We start from the raw sequence: 20,373 nt of genomic DNA, 5'->3' as shown, positions 1-20,373 counted from the left end.
ATTACTTGCCTGCTTGCCTGGGAGATTAAAACATAAACTCAAGGTCACACAGAAGACACCGAATCACCCCGCTGCAGACAGGCAGCCACCTGGTTCCACATTACAAAGACACAGAGGACACCAGACCACCAGACCAAGGTACCGAGTCCCACTGTTCCCGGCCCAGAGGTAGGGGCTTCTGAGCCATTGTACCACTGCTCCTGGTTCAGAGGAAGGGGCTTCCCAGTCACCATCTCTCCCCCTGCTCCCAGCCCAGAGGAAAGGGCTTTTGGGCCACCTTCTGTCCCCCCGCTCCTGGCCCAGAGGAAGGGACTTCCAGGCCACCATCCCTCCCACTGCTCCCGGCCCAGAGAGAGGGGCTTCTGAGCCACCATCCCACTGCTCCTGGCCCAGAGGAAGGGGCTTCCTGGCCACCATCCTTCCCACTGCTCCCAGCCCACAGGAAAGGGCTTTTGGGTCACCATCCCTACCGCTGCTCCTGGCCCCTGTCCCACCTCTTTCAGCTCAGAGGAGGTAATCTGTGCAGGTGCTAACAGCCCCAGACAAAATGAGAAAACACATAAAGAAGTCTCAAAACCAGACTTCCAGATCACCTACAGCAACCCCAAAGGGAAATGAGATGGAACACTCTGATACTCAACCACCTGGACCCACTGAACTGGCAACAAAAGGGGATCTGGAAAAAAGGAAATCAGAAATAATTTCTCAGATAACAGGAGAAATTGTGCCCCTAGGGCAAGACATGATTAATAAATCTAGAGAGGAGCTGAGGAACATGATGGAATCCCAGCATAGGAAACAAATGGAATCCATAAAACAGATGCAAATAGATTTCCAGGACATGAAAAACTCCATTGAAAGTCTACACAGCAGAATGAGCCAATGTGAGAACAGAATTTCAGATCTAGAAGATAAGATTGCAATTAGTGACCAGGAAAAGAAAAATTACTTCAAAATTATAAGGGAACATGAGAAATCAATCCAGCAGCTGCTAGATGATGCAAAGAAGAATAACATAAGACTGATTGGGCTCAATGAAGAAACAGGAGAGAGTAGAGATGACATAAAAAAACTCTTCACAGAAATAATGGCAGAAAACTTCCCAAGCAGGAAAAAAGAGCTTGACATACAGATAAGTGAGGCATATAGGACTCCAAATAGCCTTGATCAAAAAAAAAATCTACACATAGGCATATAATTGTTCAGATTCCAGAAACACCACAGAAGAACAAAGTTCTACAAGCAGTCAGAGAAAAGAAACAAATCACATACAAAGGAAAGCCCATCAGAATCACAGCAGACTTCTCAACACAAACCATCAAGGCAAGAAGAGCTTGGAGTGACATATTCCAAGCCCTAAAAGAAAACAGCCTCCAACCCAGATTGATGTACCCTGCAAAACTATCTTTCAAAATGGATGGAGAAATAAGACACTTTCATGACAAAGAGCACCTTAGGAACTTCGTGAATACCAAACCAGCACTCCAAAGAATTTTACACAATATCCTAGGAACAGACATTGAGGATCACAACCACAGGAAGCAAAGCAGAATGAACTCATCTGGCATGACAAGAAATTAAATGGAAAGGGGGAGAACCCAACAAAAAGAAAAAGTCATGGCAATGACCAGTCAATATGTTTCAGTTATAATCATCAATGTTAATGGTCTCAATTCACCAATCAAAAGAAATAGACTGGCAGAATGAGTCCAGAAGCAAAATCTAACAATATGTTGCATACAAGAAACACACTTAATTCAAAAGGAAACTCACAGACTGAAAGTTAAAGCGTGGAAAACAATACTCCATGCAATGGGAACCCCAAAAAAAGCAGGAGTAGCTATCCTCTTGGCAGATCAAGTAGATTTCAAACCAACACTGATTAAGAGAGAAAAAGGACACTACATCCTTGTAAAGGGAACAATCCAAGAGGAAGAGATGACAATCATAAATATCTCTGCACCAAACACTAGTGCACCCAACTATATAAAACAAATACTAACAGACATGAAAAGTCATATATGCACAAATGCAATAGTAGTGGGGGACCTCAACACCCCACTGTCACAAATAGATAGATCAACTAGACAAAAAATAAGTAATGAAATACTAGAACTCAATCAAACTCTTGAACAAATGAACTTGACAGATGTATACAGAGTCTTCCACCCCACAAAATCAGAATACACATTCTTCTCAGCTGCACATGGGTCATTCTCCAAAATAGACCACATATTCATGCATAGAACATGTTTAAGTAAGTGCAAAGGAATTGAAGTTATCCCCTGTATATTATCAGACCATAGTGCGATCAAATTGGAGATCCATAGCAAAAGCAACTCAAAAAATTTCATAAACACATGGAAATTGCACAACACACTTCTGAAAAACCAATGGGTCACAGAGGAAATTAAAGAAATAATCAGATAGTTCCTCCAATTAAATGACAATGACAATACAACATATTGGAATCTATGGGACACAGTGAAAGCAGTCTTATGAGGGAAATTCATAGCAGTGACTATGCATATTTGGAAAACAGAATGAGCCCAATTAAACAACCTGATGCTCAACCTCAAGCTTCTAGATAAAGAAGAGCAGAACAACCCCAAAGCTCATACAAGGGAGGAAAGTATAAAGATCAGAGGAGAGATCAATGCAATGGAGACTAAGAGAACAATACAAAAAAATCAATGAAGCCAAGAGTTGATTCTTCGAAAGAATCAACACAATTGACAAACCCTTAGCCAACCTTGTCAGAAAAAGGAAAGAAAAGGCCTAAATCCATGCAATGAGGAATGAAATGGGTGAAATGACAACAGACCCAGCAGAAATCCAGAGGATCATAAATACCTCCTTCCAGAACCTAAACGCCAGTAAGATGGACAACACAGAAGAAATGGACAGATTCCTAGACACATATGAATTACCAAAGTTGAACGAAGAAGACTTAAAAATTCTGAACAACCCAATATCAACCAATGAAATTGAAAATGTAATGAAAAACACATCAACTAAGAAAAGCCCGGGCCCTCATGGCTTCACTGCTGAATTCTACAAGATATTTCGAGAGGAACTGCTGCCGCTACTGTTTAAACTCTTCAATGAAATTGAAAGGGAAGCAATACTCCCAAAATGATTCCTGGAAGCAAACATCACCTGGATCCTCAAAGCAGAGAAAGACCCAACTGTAAAGGAGAACTATAGGCCAATCTCACTAAAGAACATAGATGGAAAAATCCTTAATGAGATACTGGAAAATAGAATGCTGATCATCAAGAAGATCATATACCCTGATCAAGTGGGATTCATCCCAGGGATGCAGGGTTGGTTCAACATATGCAAATCAATCAATGTAATACACTATATCAATAGAGCCAAGGACAAAAACCATATGATTATTTCCATAGATGCAGAAAAAGCATTTGACAAAATCCAACATGCATTTATGATAAAAACCCTACAAAAAATTGGAATAGATGGTCTCTACCTCAAACTGATAAAAGCCATCTATGAAAAACCAACAGCCAATATCATACTAAATGGTCAAAAACTGAAATCCTTCACACTCAAATCAGGAACAAGACAAGGATGTCCACTATCACCACTCTTGTTCAATATAGTTCAGGAAACATTAGCCACGGCAATTAGACAAGAGAAAGAAATAGAAGGAATAAAGATAGGTAATGAAGAAGTCAAATTGTCATTATTTGCAGATGACATGATACTCTATATAGAAGACCCCAAGAACTCCACCAAAAGTCTTCTAGACTTAATAACCAAATTCAGTCAAGTAGCTGGTTACAAGGTCAACACATAAAAATCAATAGCTTTCCTCTACACCAATGACAGACTCACTGAGAGAGAAATAAGGCAAAAAATTCCATTCACAGTAGCATCCAAAAAACTGAAATACCTAGGAATCATCCTAACGAAAGAAATCAAAGACCTCTTCTCTGAAAACTATGGCACTCTGAAAAGAGAGATTGAAGATGATATCAGAAAATGGACAGACATCTCCTGCTCCTGGGTAGGAAGGATTAATATAGTGAAAATGGCCATACTTCCAAAACTGCTATATAGATTTAATGCAATTCCAATTGAGATCCCAGCAGCATACTTCATAGACCTCGAGAAAACAATCCAAAAATTCATTTGGAATAAGAAGAGACCCAGAATAGCAAAAGCAATTCTCGGTAACAGAGACATGGCAAGGGGTATCACAATCTCCAACCTGCAACTCTACTACAAAGCTACTGTGATAAAAACAGCATGGTACTGGCAAAGAAACAGACTTGAGGACAAGTGGAACAGATTAGAAGATGCAAAATCAATGTCAGACACACTCAGCCATCTCATCTTCAACAAAGGAGCCAAACACCCTCCCTGGAGGAAAGATAGCCTCTTTAATAAATGGTGCTGGAAAAATTGGGCTTCAACTTGCCAAAGATTAAAACTAGACCTATATCTCGCACCATGCGCTAAATAAAAATCAAAATGGATTAAAGATCTAAATATTAAAATAGAAACTCTGAACCAGTTGGAACAGAGGTTAGGTAGAACCCTTGAAGACATCGGTATAGGAAAAGATTTTATGAACAAAACCTCAGTTGCCCATGAACTAGCACAAACAATCAACAAATGGGATTTCTTCTTATTAAAAGGCTTCTGCACAACAAGAGAAACCACCAGCAGTGTGAAGAGACAACCCACAATGTGGGAAAAAATCTTCACCTGCTCTTCCTCAGACAAAGGTCTACTATCTCGAATCTATAAAGAACTTAAAAAGATTAGACCTCCCAAATTTAAAGACCCAATCGAAAAATGGGCATCTGAAATGAACAGATACTTTGCAGATAAAGAATTGAAATAGCAAATAAATACATGAAAAAATGTTCAACATCATTGGTCATTCAAGAGATGCAAATGAAAACAGCACTCAGATTCCACTTCACTACAGAAAGAGTGGCTGCTATCATGAAATCAACCAATAACAAATGCTGGTGGGGCTGTGGGGAAAGAGTAACCCTGCTCCACTGCTGGTGGGAGTGTAGACTGGTGCAAGCACTGTGGAAATCAGTATGGAGATACCTCAAAGAACTAGGACTGGAAGTCCCATTTGATCCCGCTAGTCCACTGCTGGGGATCTTCCCCAAAGAATTAAAAGAATCATACCACAGTGATATATGTGCACCCATGTTCATAGCAACGCAGTTTGTAATAGCTAAAACTTGGAAACAGTCCAAATGCCCATCAAGTGGAGACTGGATAAAGAAAATGTGGTTTTTTTATAAAGTGGAATACTACTTAGCCATAAAAAATGAGAAATTAGAGACATTTATAGCTAAGTGGATGCACATTGAGGCGATACTCTTAAGTGAAATAAATAGGACACATATGTGTAAATATCAAATAGTTTCTCTGGTGTGAGAAACTGAAAGTTTAAATAAGAACTAAATGTATAACAGGTAATGTGAAATAGGAAGAAAAGGGGCAAAGGGGAAGGAAGTGGGAGGGCTAGGGGAAAGGATAGAAGTAAATGGAATTAATATGAGAAAATGGAAAAATAGGAACAAAATCTTTGTAAATAGGGAGGACTGGAGGAGTTGAAGGGAGGGCTGGGCAAGGGTGAAAAATAAGAACCAAGAGATACTATGTAAAGGTGCAAATTTCCATTGATGAATTTCATTATATTGTATACCTAAAATGTACCAATGACTAGAAGGAATTATTGATAATGCAAAATAGGAAGAAAAGGTGAAAAGAGGTAGGGTTAGTGGTAGGGGTAGGGGAAAGGAAAGAAGGGAAAAGAAAAATGATGAGAACTGGAAAAAATGGCAATAAAGTCTTTGTAAATAGGGAAGGGTGGAGGGTGTGAAGGGAGGGCTAGGAATGGGGAAAAAATAAGAACCAAGATGCATTATGTAAAGGTACAATTCCCAATGAGAAATGTATTTGTGTTGTATACCTACAATGTACCAATAAAAGAATTTAATAAAAAAAATAACCTCAAATGACAACAAAATGAAAAGAAGAAAGAAAGAGAAACAGAATAACTGTAATACAACAGTAACACAAGCATAACTAATTTCTTCTTGAATGAAAGAAAACATAAAGGAGAGCTCTTATTATTATCAGCAAGAAATATAGCATGTGCAATTTTAGACCTAGATGAGTTCTCTGGTTGATATTCATAGTTGGTTATCTTATATCACCAGAATATAAATAGGCTCAATCTTCTCTCTTGTATCTCACTGGGAACTATGACCCCTGCAACATATGAAGTCTCAAAGTAATTATGGCAACCATAATTATTTCCTTTAAAGTCACACATCGGTGCAACATGTAGATTTCTTTTTCACTCGAGTCATATTCAGAACATTGAGGGTTATAGTTTTAATGCCACATTCATGCCCCTTTCACACCTTTTATAGTGCAAACTCTGCAAGTATAGTAAACATCCTTTATGAAGTCTAATATCTATCTTTGTTCAATGAAAGTGTTGAATGGGAGGTGGAATTGAATGGCAAAAGAAGAAAAGTTGGTGGACTTATTAATCTTACTTTTTTTCCCATTAATTTGCCTTAAGTTTTGGGAAAATGCTTTTTAATCTTATTCAATTTAATAGTTAATATTGAGGTCCTCTGGTGCAGAGAAGTGTTCCTATGCATTAAAGAGAACATTAAACATGTTCAAGACTCAGCAGCTTTCAGACTAATGGTGAAGAAATATATATTAAACATGAACTAGACTTGGTACAGATCATAAAGTGCATGAAATCTCAGTGGGTAGTAAATTCAAAATCCATAACATTGATATGTGCATATTTTCCTAACTCTCACACCATACCAGTATTTTGAGATGTCATAAATTGAGGTGATAATTAACAGTAACAACAAATATTTCCTCAATAAATACACTGTTAAGGTTTAGATCTAAAATGTCATCCCAAATTCTCATGTGTCAGAGGTGGGGTTTTTGGAAGGTGATAGGATCATGGGAAATATACTCATTGGTGGATTGATGCACTGATGGGTTCATAGCTGAATGTGCTGTCAGGAGGTGGGGCCAGGCTGGAGGAGGTGGGTCACAAAAGGCATGCCTTGGGAGGGCATATCCCTCTCTCTGGACCTCCCTCTCTCTCTGCTGCCTGGCTGCCATGGGTTTACCAGCTTTCCTCTGCTAGGCTCTTACGTCATGCCATTTCTGCCTTGGAGCCAGCCAACCATGGACTGACTCTGTAAAACCATGAGCCAAATATGTCTCTTTTCCTTTAAGTTGGAGGTGTCAGGAATTTTGTCCCAGGGATGGAAAAATGACTAATACATACACTTCAAGAAAATTTTAAATAAATGGCCTTGGACAGAATTTTTCAGAGGCTAATAACTTGCTGAAGTCCCAAGACCTATGCTTTGATTTGAAGATAAAAGACTATGGCACAGAAAACATTCATAGCCCCAAATCACACAGCATATCAAGGTATTGAAGCAAAGTTGTTTTTTTTTTTTAATTTTAGTATGTAGGTAGAAAAGCAGAGGTTTTATTAAAGGGAAGGTATACTGTACAGAGTAAGAGTGGGTTGACAAGAAAGCTCAAGAGTGAGCTTGACTCAGAATGACCCTGCCTGTTTTAGGTTTTGAGGTTAAAACAACTCTGGAGAGTACCAGGTAGACAGAACTCAGAGATGGCAGCTGCCAGCAGAGTTTTTAGTCTCCCCTCTGTGTTCAGGAAGGTTAGTGGTATTTCTTCTAGAAATATATAGGGATTAGGGTGGAAGTGAGGCCTCTACCCCCTCCCTAAGGCAATAGGAAAATTCCTCTGCCTTTGTGGAGCCCAACTCTGCAGATACGATATTAAAAGTTTTGCATAAAATATCATTGCAACATGTAGTTTCTTGTAGTTCAACCCAAGATATGCTCAAAATATTGAGATATGTTTGGGATTAAGAGACATACATTATGGGATACTACATATAATATAAATGACACAAATGTGTTGATGTTGGGCAGGTAGAGAACCCTCCACTGATATGTTCTTCCAGTCTTTAGGCCACATTACAGGTGTCCTTGAGAATGCTTTAGCTTTCTTTTTTTTATATACTATAAATCTGTGTTTTTTTTTATACAAGTTAAGAAAAAGTACATTTTATAATAGTAGGCTGAAAATTAAAACTGCTTTTCAAAAAAATAACAAATCATGTTCTTAGTTCTGTCATGATCCAATAACATTGTCATTAAAAATATTAAAAAGTAATTTAATGTTAATTACTAGCATTTATAAGACAGTAAAATTATGAAAAATGGTATGACAAGCAAACTTGCCCAGCACCAGTGCATGGGAATTGGGAGTGAGGCCTGCTCACTCGGCTAGCAGTGCAGCTCCTCGAGGCTCATTTGGTCTTCCTCAACTGGAGAGGCCGTGAGAGTCTGGAGCTGGCCAGGTCCAGCGTCATTCCTCTTTTTATCTGACAAAGTACTTCATTTAGCCGCTCTGGAAGAATTTATTTTCTTGATATCAAATGGGCTCAGAATCAAGGTCCCATTTTTGAATTTTCCAACCTGTCTGACCTGTCCACTTGACAAAATACTGGGAGATGACTTCTTCTTTTTGGATTTCCTATCTTCCTGTCCTCTCCTCTTCTTTTTCTGGAAAATATCTGCATCCTGGGCCACCCTCTTCTCTTCTTCCTTTGCTGCCTTTTTGTCTTTTATTTGCTCCTGCAAAACCTTTTAATTCACATAACTATTTTTGGGAGGCTTAGCACCCAGCATGATGGCTCGTTCCCATTCCATGACTCTTCCTTTCCTGTAGCCTGTGATCCCAAACCGGTGCACTTCCAACCGAGCCTTTTCTAGGTTAAATTCTTGAATACTTGTGTCTTTCTCTTGGATACTAGTTTTAGTCTTCGTGTATTCATCTTGATCTGGCTTCAGTTTTCTTTTATTATTTCTGCTGTGAAATTCTACCACTTCCACTTGCTCCCTGTTGTTTTGCAGGGGAGAGGGTGATCCTGTAGCAGCAGAGACTTCTGCTCCTGAAGGGGAATCGTGGGAGGTGACCACAGGAGCACAGTTCAGCTCTTCTTTGAGTTCCCTGAAAAAGCTGGAAGCACTCTTCTTCTGGCCTCTTGTGAGAGAACCAGCCAGGGTTCTCTCTGCTGCCACAGCCACTATAATTCCATCTCTCTTCTTACTGTCTCTCTTCTTTCTGATTCTCTTCTGTTCTGTTTCATCTTCTTTCTCTCCCATGTTGTAAAGAGTCTGCAACAGGGCGTCCAAGAGCTTCTCAGTGCCCTCAGGCACCTCACAACCTGGCCCTGGCACCCTCTCTGGTGCCATAGAGAGAGTACTGACACCAGCTCTGGCCCACGTCTCGGTACTCTGCTTTAGCTTTCTTGAACAAACATTCATGCGGTATCAATGATATGGAAGGTGTATAGCTAATAGGTGTCTTAGGATTATCCAGGACAGTTAAGGATAGTTGGCTCTCAGTAGCTCACATTTGCCATCCTCAGGAGAAAGGAATGTATCTTACCTCTTTTCTCAATCCATCTTATGTTATATTTGGAAGTAGAAGTGGATAGGTAGTCATAAATAGGGTCACTAGGTCAAACTTCCCTGCCTTTATTCTCCACCCAGCTTTTCTGTCCATTGTTTAGAGTTATAACTCAGCCACATGTTGGCACTTTTTCCCTCCTCTGGAGTGGACCAGGTGAGAGGGAACCTTTCTGGCACTCATACAAACACACCTTGAAGTACAAGGAAATTATTCGCAGGGAAGTGGTTCTCAATAGTGACTACTTATTGACATCATCTTGGAGTGATTAAAAATGTAGGTTCTGAGTCCCATTTGCAGAATTCAAACTAAATTGTTTGACTTGCAGTCTAAATTAACGTTTGTAAAAGCTTCCAGGTGATTTTAATGGGCAGTTTAGATTGAGAATCATTGCTTGACCAATGGTAGATAAATATCAACCAATAGGGGCAGGGGATTTAGCTCAGTGGTTCTGGCACCTGCTCACAAGCACAAGGTCCCTAGTTCGATCCCCAGTACCAAAAAAACAAAAAACAAACAAACAAAAAGTATCAACCAATAGATAAACACATATGTTGGCTGAAAAATTCTCAAATGTATTCTATATGACTCCTCAGAATGTCCTGGTGGGATTAACCACAATACCTGTACTAGTGATCACTTAGATAATGCACCTTTGTATTGTTTTTCCCTATTTTCCTATTTTACCTTCCTAAGACTCCCACTCTTTTTCTCAGGATTCATTATAAAATAAACTACCTGTATCCAGTCTCTTACCTCAGCCTTTGCTTTTGAGAATGAACACAGGCTAAGCCAGGCAGAAAATCATAAAGCTAATATCTGTAAGTGATTTGCTTTCTGGCCCTCTTGGGAGAGTATGGAGGGAATAGGTGTTTGTTTCACATGCTAAAAAGATGCAAAAGAATTCTCCTTGCCTCAGATCATGATAGATTTTCCAAAGGCAGGTTTGAGTGTACTCTGAGACAATTTATTAATAATGTTATTAGCTCCATTGTGTCTTATAATTTCATTTTCTTTTTGGAATAGTGGTCCTTTTAGGTAAACTGCAATATTTTCTCTTAGATACTGCCTCAATTGATGGAGCTGTCAACATGCTTTTGGGTTGTAGGGAATTGAAGAATAAATACATGGACACCAATTTTGTGATATAAATGTGTCATTTTATACCTTGTCTTTCACTCATCATCATTGTAGCCTTTCTAACCCTTGTACTCTATGAGTTTTCCAGTTGCTCCACACCTCACCAACATTTACTATTTTCTGACTTTTAAAGTATTTTATCAGATGTGAAGTAGAACCCCTTTGTGGTTTGTATATGAACTTAGTTGGTAATTAATGATGTGGAGCATCTTTTTATGTATTAGGATATCCCAGTTAGTATGGGGTCTGTCCAAGCCATTTGCTCATGGTTTGTGTCTTTTAAAGAGTTTGTCTATATCATGTAAATCATTGAATTCATTGACATAAAGTTGCTGATAATTTTCCTTATTAACTCTTTAAAGTCAATAGCACTAGTGGTATCTTTTCCTTTATTCTTTTTATTTGTAAAATTTTATTATTATTTTTTATTTATTAAGTTTATTGGTACATTTTAGGTATACATTGTGATGACATTGTACATTTATTTTCATTCTTTTGCTTTTATTCTATCTCTTTTTTACACCTCGAGTGAGTTTCTTATAGACAGCATTTCGTATATTCTTGAATTTATATCCAACTGCTAATCTTTTTCAATTGGAGTGTTTAGTCATTTATATTTAATATAATTATCAGTATAGTTGGCTTTAAGTATACTACTTTGCTATTTGTTTTATATTTTCCCCTTTGTTCTTTGTTATTTTTCCCTAGTCTTGAATTAATTGAGTTTTTCATTGTTACCTTTTATTGAAATTATAGGCTTAATAGGTAGTAGTGTATCCCTGTAATCCCAGTGCTGTGGGAGCCTGAAGCAGGAGGATCTAAAGTTTGAGCCTAGCCCAAGCAACTTAGTAATGTAGTATGACATTTGTCAAAAATAAAAAGGTATGAGAGTATAGCTCAATGAGAAGGCCTTAGGATCAATCTCTAGTTCCACCAAAAAAATCTGCTGGTGATTTGTCATTATGCATCTGAGCATCTATATGAATTTAGTTTATACAAAAAGCCAAGAATATAGTTGTGCTGACTCCTTCTCTTTCAGTAATGAGCTCACATAATTTAACTTTCAAAGAATATTATTGTTAATTTATAGTTCAGGTCACCTTTGTTCATTTGGGTACTTACAGAAAAATGTAAAAAGTTGTAAAAGTAAGTGTGGTGGCAAATGTCAGTAATCCTGGCACTGTGGGAGGCCGAGGCAGGAGAACTGCAAGATTGAGCTCAGTGTGGAAGATTTAGCAACTTAGTGAGACCTTGTCTTGAAATTTTTAAAAAAGAGCTGGGGATGTAGCTCAGGGGAAGGGCCCTGGGTTTAATCCCCAACGCACGTGCACACACACACACACACACACACACTGATGACAGCTTTTCACTGATAAATACAACTTCATTAATCCAGTTAATGAACCAACAAATTATTTCAACTTTTAAAGCCTATCTTACATGAACTTTTTGACAGACTATTTATGCCACAAATGGAGGGCATGCAATTTTTTCAGGTGCATTTTGGAAGAAGCATTACTTTAAAATGTAATTGAAATATTCACGCATCATGACAGGAAGGAAAATGAGAAATTATGTATGCAATATGTCAACTTTTATTGTACTGTAAAAATAACCATAGGATTCAGATAAAAGTAAATGGAATTATAGAAATAATAATTGCCCATGGAAGTGACTATCATCATTTGAGAGAAACTTTGTAAAGGAAAATTATTGACCAATGAGAAACAATGATAAATAATAAGAAGGAAGAGGTGCCTAAAGAAGTAGTATCAGCAAAAAACTTCACATTAAAAGAAATCTTGGAGGAATTTTATAATAATGAAAGCACAAAAAGTAAGTATTAGAAGTCTATACACACTTATAAAGGAGTTTGACACTTCTCAAATGCATAGAAAAGATGCTTGCTTCATAAGGAAAGTTACACCTACAGAAGCACTGTTCATAATACTCCTGATAAGTTTACAAAATAAAACCCTTAATTTTGTTTCTTTTTTTAAATTATAGTGGACTAAATAAATATTAGTTTTACTATTTTTCATTTTTTATACATTATAATCAACAGAGATATTAAATGTTTTTACTATATTTTATAGTAATTACTGTAATTATTCTTGTAATTGTACAATTGTAATTATTCTTCTTGATTAGAAAGATCATTTCCAGCTTCCCTCCCAAATTTTGTGCTATTTGTTGTCTGTCATTCTACTTCTACATTTTGTTTCTATAAGCATTATTGTGTGTGTGTAAAGCAGTCAATTATCTTTTGAATAAATTAAAAAATATTAGAAAAAGTGTCATTTGTACTTGAATATTTATCATTTTGAGGCTCTACACTAGCGTAGATCTAAGTTTCCATTGTTACAATTTTCTTTCACCCAAAAATATTCTTTAACACTTAACTCTTATGATATAGCCCTGCATTTCTCAGCCTTTTGTTGTCTGAAAAAATATTTCACCTTCATTTTTAAATGTTATTTTCACTGTTGTTAGAATTCTAACCCAATAATATTTTCCTTTAGCACTTTAAATTTATTTGCCCATTGTTTTTGGCTTGCACCGTTTCTGATGATGTGTTTATAGTCATTTTTGTTTTTATACTTCTCTCTCTCTCTCTTTTTGGTACGGGGGATCAAATGCAGGACCTTGCACATGCGAGGCAGGTGTGCTGCCACTGAGCTAAATCCCAGCCTCTTTTTTTTTCTCTTGATTTGACGATTTCCCTCATTATCACTGCTCCAATGAATGACTATAATATATATTTTTTTGCTAAGAGGGTAGTCAGCTAAGATGGGCAAGGGGATCTTGACAAAAAGAGAGGTTGGGCAGCTACTTCACTGTCATGTTCTGGTGCTCGGGCAGTTGCCTATACCTGGTCTGATCTATCAAAACAAAGGTGGGCAGTTAAGACTATGTCTTCTTTGGGAAAATAAAAAATAGTCCTTGGTGGAGAGCCAGGCACTAATGTTCCAGCCTTATAATAGGTATTTCTCCATTCCTCTCACTAACAGATGGCAGTTTATCTATGTCCTCCATATGCATCCATTTTTCCTGCATGAAGTCTTTTGATGAGGGAAGCTAGTCAGTCATCTGCACCATAGATAGTTCAAAAAATGTGCTGAGAATCTCTGACACACCAACCATTACTCTTTGGGAACCTGGGCAAATCCAAATTCACAGACTTGTGCTGGTCTAACACTCTCCACCTGTCACATAGTCAACCAAATTGGAACAAAGGGTAGGAAGGTAATTGTCAGGCTTTCTTAATATTCTCTCTCTCTGTATTCTCTTTCTTCCTTACTCTCTACTGCTTTGGTGGGTAAAAATTTCTCAACCAGTTCTTGCTGGCTCTGGTATTGTTTGGGAGAGCGTGGCATGGGGAATACTGTTCCTTTGAACTTGACTCCTTTTTGACTCGAGGTGCAACCTGTCTCCACAGTATCCCTATGTTTCCAGCTCAGTCTCCACACTGGTGCTCAGGGAAGGATCAGAAGTTATGCTGCTTTCCTGTGCTAACTTTGGCTCACTTGTGGTCCTTTATAGCCTCCCTGTGTCTCTTAATTCTTTCAGTTTTTACTTCTATTGCCAACTGCCTGATTGCTACACATTCCCAATAGCCAAGGAAAAGGATCCTATTGGCTTCTTTTGTTTGTGTTTCTGCAGGACTTTCCATGTCAGGCTATTTCCTGGGCTGTTGCTAAGAAGGACTGACCTAACTGCATTCTATTCCATTGTGCCTTAAGTGGGGTAGGGGTGGAGATGGGGGTCAAGCAGCAGCCAAGAAGGAAATTAAAACACTAGAGTCAAGTAGGGCTTTTGATGGCCCTGAGTCACTTCACTGGGCTGACCAGCCATCTGCAGCGTGTGTCTTTTGTACAGTATTTTCAGTTAAGCTGATAGATTTTCATTGCCTTTTGAATCTTGTGACCAATACAATGAGAATGCAAAATCCTGGGGTGAGGAGTGGAGTCTGTGGCAGTGTGCTTAGGTGTTTCTCTGGGTGAAACTAAGAAAAATACTGTCAAAGTAATTGTAGATCAATGCTTTCATTTTGTTTAGATAAAGGTCGCCTAGATGATCAAAAAAGATGGGCAAGAGCTGTGATGGGGCAATAATCCTGTTACCTTGCCTTCTGGAGATTCAAGCATTATATGGAGAGAGCTATCATCTCTACTACCCCTCCTCCCTGTCTTCTCTCATGGTGAGGTCAGGGAGAGTTTAGCAGAGATATTCATATGAATACCATCTATATTCATGAATAGGCTTTTATCTTGGTTTCAAGCACATAATAACTATAAAGTTCAGCAGCTGGTTAAGAACTATTTTTTTATTAACTTGATGATGCTAAACTTGATGTCTTTTTACAGTGCTGCCAGAGATTACTGGTATTACCTTATAGCTTTTAATTATTTATTTATATCCTAGATATTGAGCTCCATGCTATATGTTTTTTTCTCTGTAGTTTTTAAATGGGGATATTAAAGTTGACATTATTATGATCGAAGTGTAAACACATTATAGAGAGGTTGAGATGAGATGTGAGGCCACTATATTCATGATGTTCCACCAAATGAAGCAGCAATGAATACTTGCATATATAGTTGGAGCAAGGTCAGCCAGGCAATGGCAAGTTATATGAGGTGGTTTGGCTATTTCAGAATGGACGTTTGGAAAATTTCAGTGAATGGAGTGACTAATCATTTTAGGGCAGGTTGGGAGAAAAATCAGGTTAATTTTTACATGATCCACTTACCACCATCCTTACTAGGTCTTCTGAGATAGCACACCACTGATAGTTGCTAATAGACTTTATATCAATTAAGGTGTTAGCATTTTATCTTGAAACACTGACAGAATGCACTTCAGGAATGCTCAACAGAGTGCAATAACCTCCAGCTGCTAAATGCTGTATTTAATTATTTATTAGGACCAATGAGTGTTTTGACATACTGCTTGCAGTGCAGTATACAAACATTATCAAAATTGAAATTAGATCCAGTCAGACTCCATCTACAGTCAAAGAATGTCAATATTTTTAGGATTCTGGAGATGATCTAGTTCACTGTTTATTTCATAGGAAAGAAAACTGAGATGTATGGAGAGGGCATGCATCTAAGTCTATACAGCAAGTCTGAGGCAGAAGCACAAATAAAACTTCAGCTCGATCCAGCCCACCACTCCCAGACCAGAGGAAGGGGCTTCAGGGCCATCATCCCTTCCACCACTCCTGGCCCCCGGCCAACCTCTCCCAGCTTAGAGGAGGTGAGCTGGGTGAGTGCCAACAGCACCTCCAACCCTCGTTGAAATGAGAAGACGCATAAATAAGTCTCAAAACCAGAATTCCAGATCACATACAGCAACCCCAAAGGGGAATGAGATGGAACGCTCTGATACTCAACCACCTGGACCCATTGAACTGGCAATAAAAGGGGATCTGGAAAAAATGAAACCAGAAATAATTTCTCAGATAACAGGAGAGATTGTGCTCTTAGTGTAAGACATGATTAATAAATATAGAGAGAAGCTGAGGAACATGATGGAATCCCAACATAGGAAACAAATGGAATCCATAAAAGAGATTCAAATAGATTTCCAGGAGATGAAAAACTCCATTAAAAGTCTACACAGTAGAATGAACCAATGTGAGGACAGAATTTCAGATATAGAAGATAAGATTATAATTAATGATCAGGAAAAAAAAATTACTTCAAAATTATAAGAGAACATGAGAAATCAATCCAGCAGCTGCTAGATGATGCAAAGAAGAATAATACAAGACTGACGGGAGTCAAAGAAGAAACAGGAGAGAGTGCAAATGACTTAAAAAAAATGGTTCAGAGGAGTGATGGCAGAAAACTTCCCAAGCAGGAAAAAAGAGCTTGACATACAGATAAGTGAGACATATAGGACTCCAAATAGCCTTGATCAAAAAAAAATCTACACATAGGCATCTAATTGTTCAGATTCCAGAAACTCAACAGAAGAACAAAGTTCTACAAGCAGTTAGAGAAAAGAAACAAATCACATACAAAGGAAAGCCCATCAGAATCACAGCAGGCTTCTCAACACAAACCATCAAGGCAAGAAGAGCTTGGAGTGATGTGTTTCAAGCCCTAAAGGAAAACAACCTCCAACCCAGATTGATGTACTCTGCCAAACTATCTTTCAAAATTGATGGAGGACTAAGATACTTTAATGACAAAGAGTGTATTTGGGAATTTCATGAATACCAAACCAGCACTCCAAAAAATTTTACACAGTATCCTAGGAACAGACATTGAGGATCACAGCCCCAGGAAGCAAAGTAGAATGAACCCATCTGGCATGACAAGAAATTAAATGGAAAGAGGGAGAACCCAACAAAAAAAAAAAGTCATGGCAATGATAAGTCAACATGTATCAGTTATAACCATTAACGTTAATGGTCTCAATTCACCAATCAAAAGAAATAGACTGGCAGAATGAGTCCAGAAGCAAAATCTAACAATATGTTGCATACAAGAAACACACTTAATTCAAAAGGAAACTCACAGACTGAAAGTTAAAGCGTGGAAAACAATACTCCATGCAATGGGAACCCAAAAAAAAGCAGGAGTAGCTATCCTCTTGGCAGATCAAGTAGATTTCAAACCAACACTGATTAAGAGAGAAAAAGGACACTACATCCTTGTAAAGAGAAGAATCCAAGAGGAAGAGATGACAATCATAAATATCTATGCACCAAACACTAGTGCACCCAACTATATAAAACAAATACTAACAGACATGAAAAGTCATATATGCACAAATGCAATAGTAGTGGGGACCTCAACACCCCACTGTCACAAATAGATAGATCAACTAGACAAAAAATAAGTAATGAAATACTAGAACTCAATCAAACTCTTGAACAAATGAACTTGACAGATGTATACAGAGTCTTCCACCCCACAAAATCAGAATACACATTCTTCTCAGCTGCACATGGGTCATTCTCCAAAATAGACCACATATTCATGCATAGAACATGTTTAAGTAAGTGCAAAGGAATTGAAGTTATCCCCTGTATATTATCAGACCATAGTGCGATCAAATTGGAGATCCATAGCAAAAGCAACTCAAAAAATTTCATAAACACATGGAAATTGCACAACACACTTCTGAATAACCAATGGGTCACAGAGGAAATTAAAGAAATAATCAGATAGTTCCTTCAATTAAATGACAATGACAATACAACATATTGGAATCTATGGGACACAATGAAAGCAGTCTTACGAGGGAAATTCATAGCAGTGACTATGCATATTTGGAAAACAGAATGAGCCCAATTAAACAACCTGATGCTCAACCTCAAGCTTCTAGAAAAAGAAGAGTAGGACCACCCCGAAGCTCATACAAGGGAGGAAAGTATAAAGATCAGAGGAGAAATCAATGCAATGGAGACTAAGAGAATGATACAAAAAATCAATGAAGCCAAGAGTTGATTCTTCGAAAGAATCAACAAAATTGACAAACCCTTAGCCAACCTTATCAGAAAAAGGAAAGAAAAGGCCTAAATCCATGAAAGGAACAATGAAAAGGGTGAAACTACAACAGACCCAGCACAAATCCAGAGGATCATCAATACCTACTTCCAGAACCTATACGCCAATAAGATGGACAACACAGAAGAAATGGACAGATTCCTAGATACATATGAATTACCAAAGTTGAATGAAGAAGACCTAAAAATTCTAAACAACCCAATATCAACCAATGAAATTGAAAACCTAATTAAAAACTTATCAACTAAGAAAAGCCCGGGCCCTGATGGCTTCACTGCTGAATTCTACAAGACATTTAGAGAGGAACTGCTGCCGCTACTGTTTAAACTCTTCAATGAAATTGCAAGGGAAGCAAATCTCCCAAATTCATTCCTGGAAGCAAGCATCACCTGGATCCTCAAAGCAGAGAAAGACCCAACTGTAAAGGAGAACTATAGGCCAGTCTCACTAAAGAAAATAGATGGAAAAATCCTTAATGAGATACTGGAAAATAGAATGCTGATCATCAAGAAGATCATATACCCTGATCAAGTGGGATTCATCCCAGGGATGCAGGGTTGGTTCAACATATGCAAATCAATCAATGTAATACACTATATCAATAGAGCCAAGGACAAAAACCATATGATTATTTCCATAGATGCAGAAAAAGCATTTGACAAAATCCAACATGCATTTATGATAAAAACCCTACAAAAAATTGGAATAGATGGTCTCTACCTCAAACTGATAAAAGCCATCTATGGAAAACCAACAGCCAATATCATACTAAATGGTCAAAAACTGAAATCCTTCACACTCAAATCAGGAACAAGACAAGGATGTCCACTATCACCACTCTTGTTCAATATAGTTCAGGAAACATTAGCCATTGCAATTAGACAAGAGAAAGAAAGAAAAGGAATAAAGATAGGTAATGAAGAAGTCAAATTGTCATTATTTGCAGATGACATGATACTCTATATAGAAGACCCCAAGAACTCCACCAAAAGTCTTCTAGACTTAATAACCAAATTCAGTCAAGTAGCTGGTTACAAGGTCAACACATAAAAATCAATAGCTTTCCTCTACACCAATGACAGACTCACTGAGAGAGAAATAAGGCAAAAAATTCCATTCACAGTAGCATCCAAAAAACTGAAATACCTAGGAATCATCCTAACGAAAGAAATCAAAGACCTCTTCTCTGAAAACTATGGCACTCTGAAAAGAGAGATTGAAGATGATATCAGAAAATGGACAGACATCTCCTGCTCCTGGGTAGGAAGGATTAATATAGTGAAAATGGCCATACTTCCAAAACTGCTATATAGATTTAATGCAATTCCAATTGAGATCCCAGCAGCATACTTCATAGACCTCGAGAAAACAATCCAAAAATTCATTTGGAGCAAGAAGAGACCCAGAATAGCAAAAGCAATTCTAGGTAACAGAGACATGGCAGGGGGTATCACAATCCCCAACCTGCAACTCTACTACAAAGCTACTGTGATAAAAACAGCATGGTACTGGCAAAGAAACAGACTTGAGGACCAGTGGAACGATTAGAAGATGCAAAATCAATGTCAGACACACTCAGCCATCTCATCTTCGACAAAGGAGCCAAACACCCTCCCTGGAGGAAAGATAGCCTCTTTAATAAATGGTGCTGGAAAAATTGGGCTTCAACTTGCCAAAGATTAAAACTAGATCTGTATCTCTCACCATGCACTAAAAGAAAATCAAAATGGATTAAAGATCTAAATATTAAAATAGAAACTCTGAACCAGTTGGAACAGATGTTAGGTAGAACCCTTGAAGACATCAGTGTAGGAAAAGATTTTATGAACAAAACCTCAGTTGCCCATGAACTAGCACAAACAATCAACAAATGGGATCTCTTCTTATTAAAAAGCTACTGCACAACAAGAGAAACCACCAGCAGTGTGGAGAGACAACCCACGATGTGGGAAAAAATCTTCACCTGATCTTCCTCAGACAAAGGTCTACTATCTCGAATCTATAAAGAACTTAAAAAGATCAGACCTCCCAAATTTAAAGACCCAATCGAAAAATGGGCATCTGAAATGAACAGACATTTCTCACACAAAGAAGTAGAAATAGCAAATAAATACATGAAAAAATGTTCAACGTCACTGGTCATTCGAGAGAT

The 20,373-nt window shown here is 38.0% G+C and overlaps 1 pseudogene; it reads right to left on the bottom strand.

Moving 5' to 3' along the window:
• Positions 1–8,458: 8,458 nt before the first annotated feature.
• Positions 8,459–9,338, bottom strand: LOC101716739 (40S small subunit processome assembly factor 1 pseudogene; annotated as a pseudogene).
• Between the last annotated feature and the right edge of the window lie 11,035 nt (positions 9,339–20,373).

Source organism: Heterocephalus glaber, unplaced genomic scaffold, assembly GCF_053883595.1.
Source record: "Heterocephalus glaber isolate CG9 unplaced genomic scaffold, H.glaber_assembly_v1.0 deba00001461, whole genome shotgun sequence".
NCBI lineage: Eukaryota > Metazoa > Chordata > Mammalia > Rodentia > Bathyergidae > Heterocephalus > Heterocephalus glaber.
The sequence above is the reverse complement of the archived record's forward strand: the minus strand, read 5'-3'. Positions and strand labels throughout refer to the sequence as shown.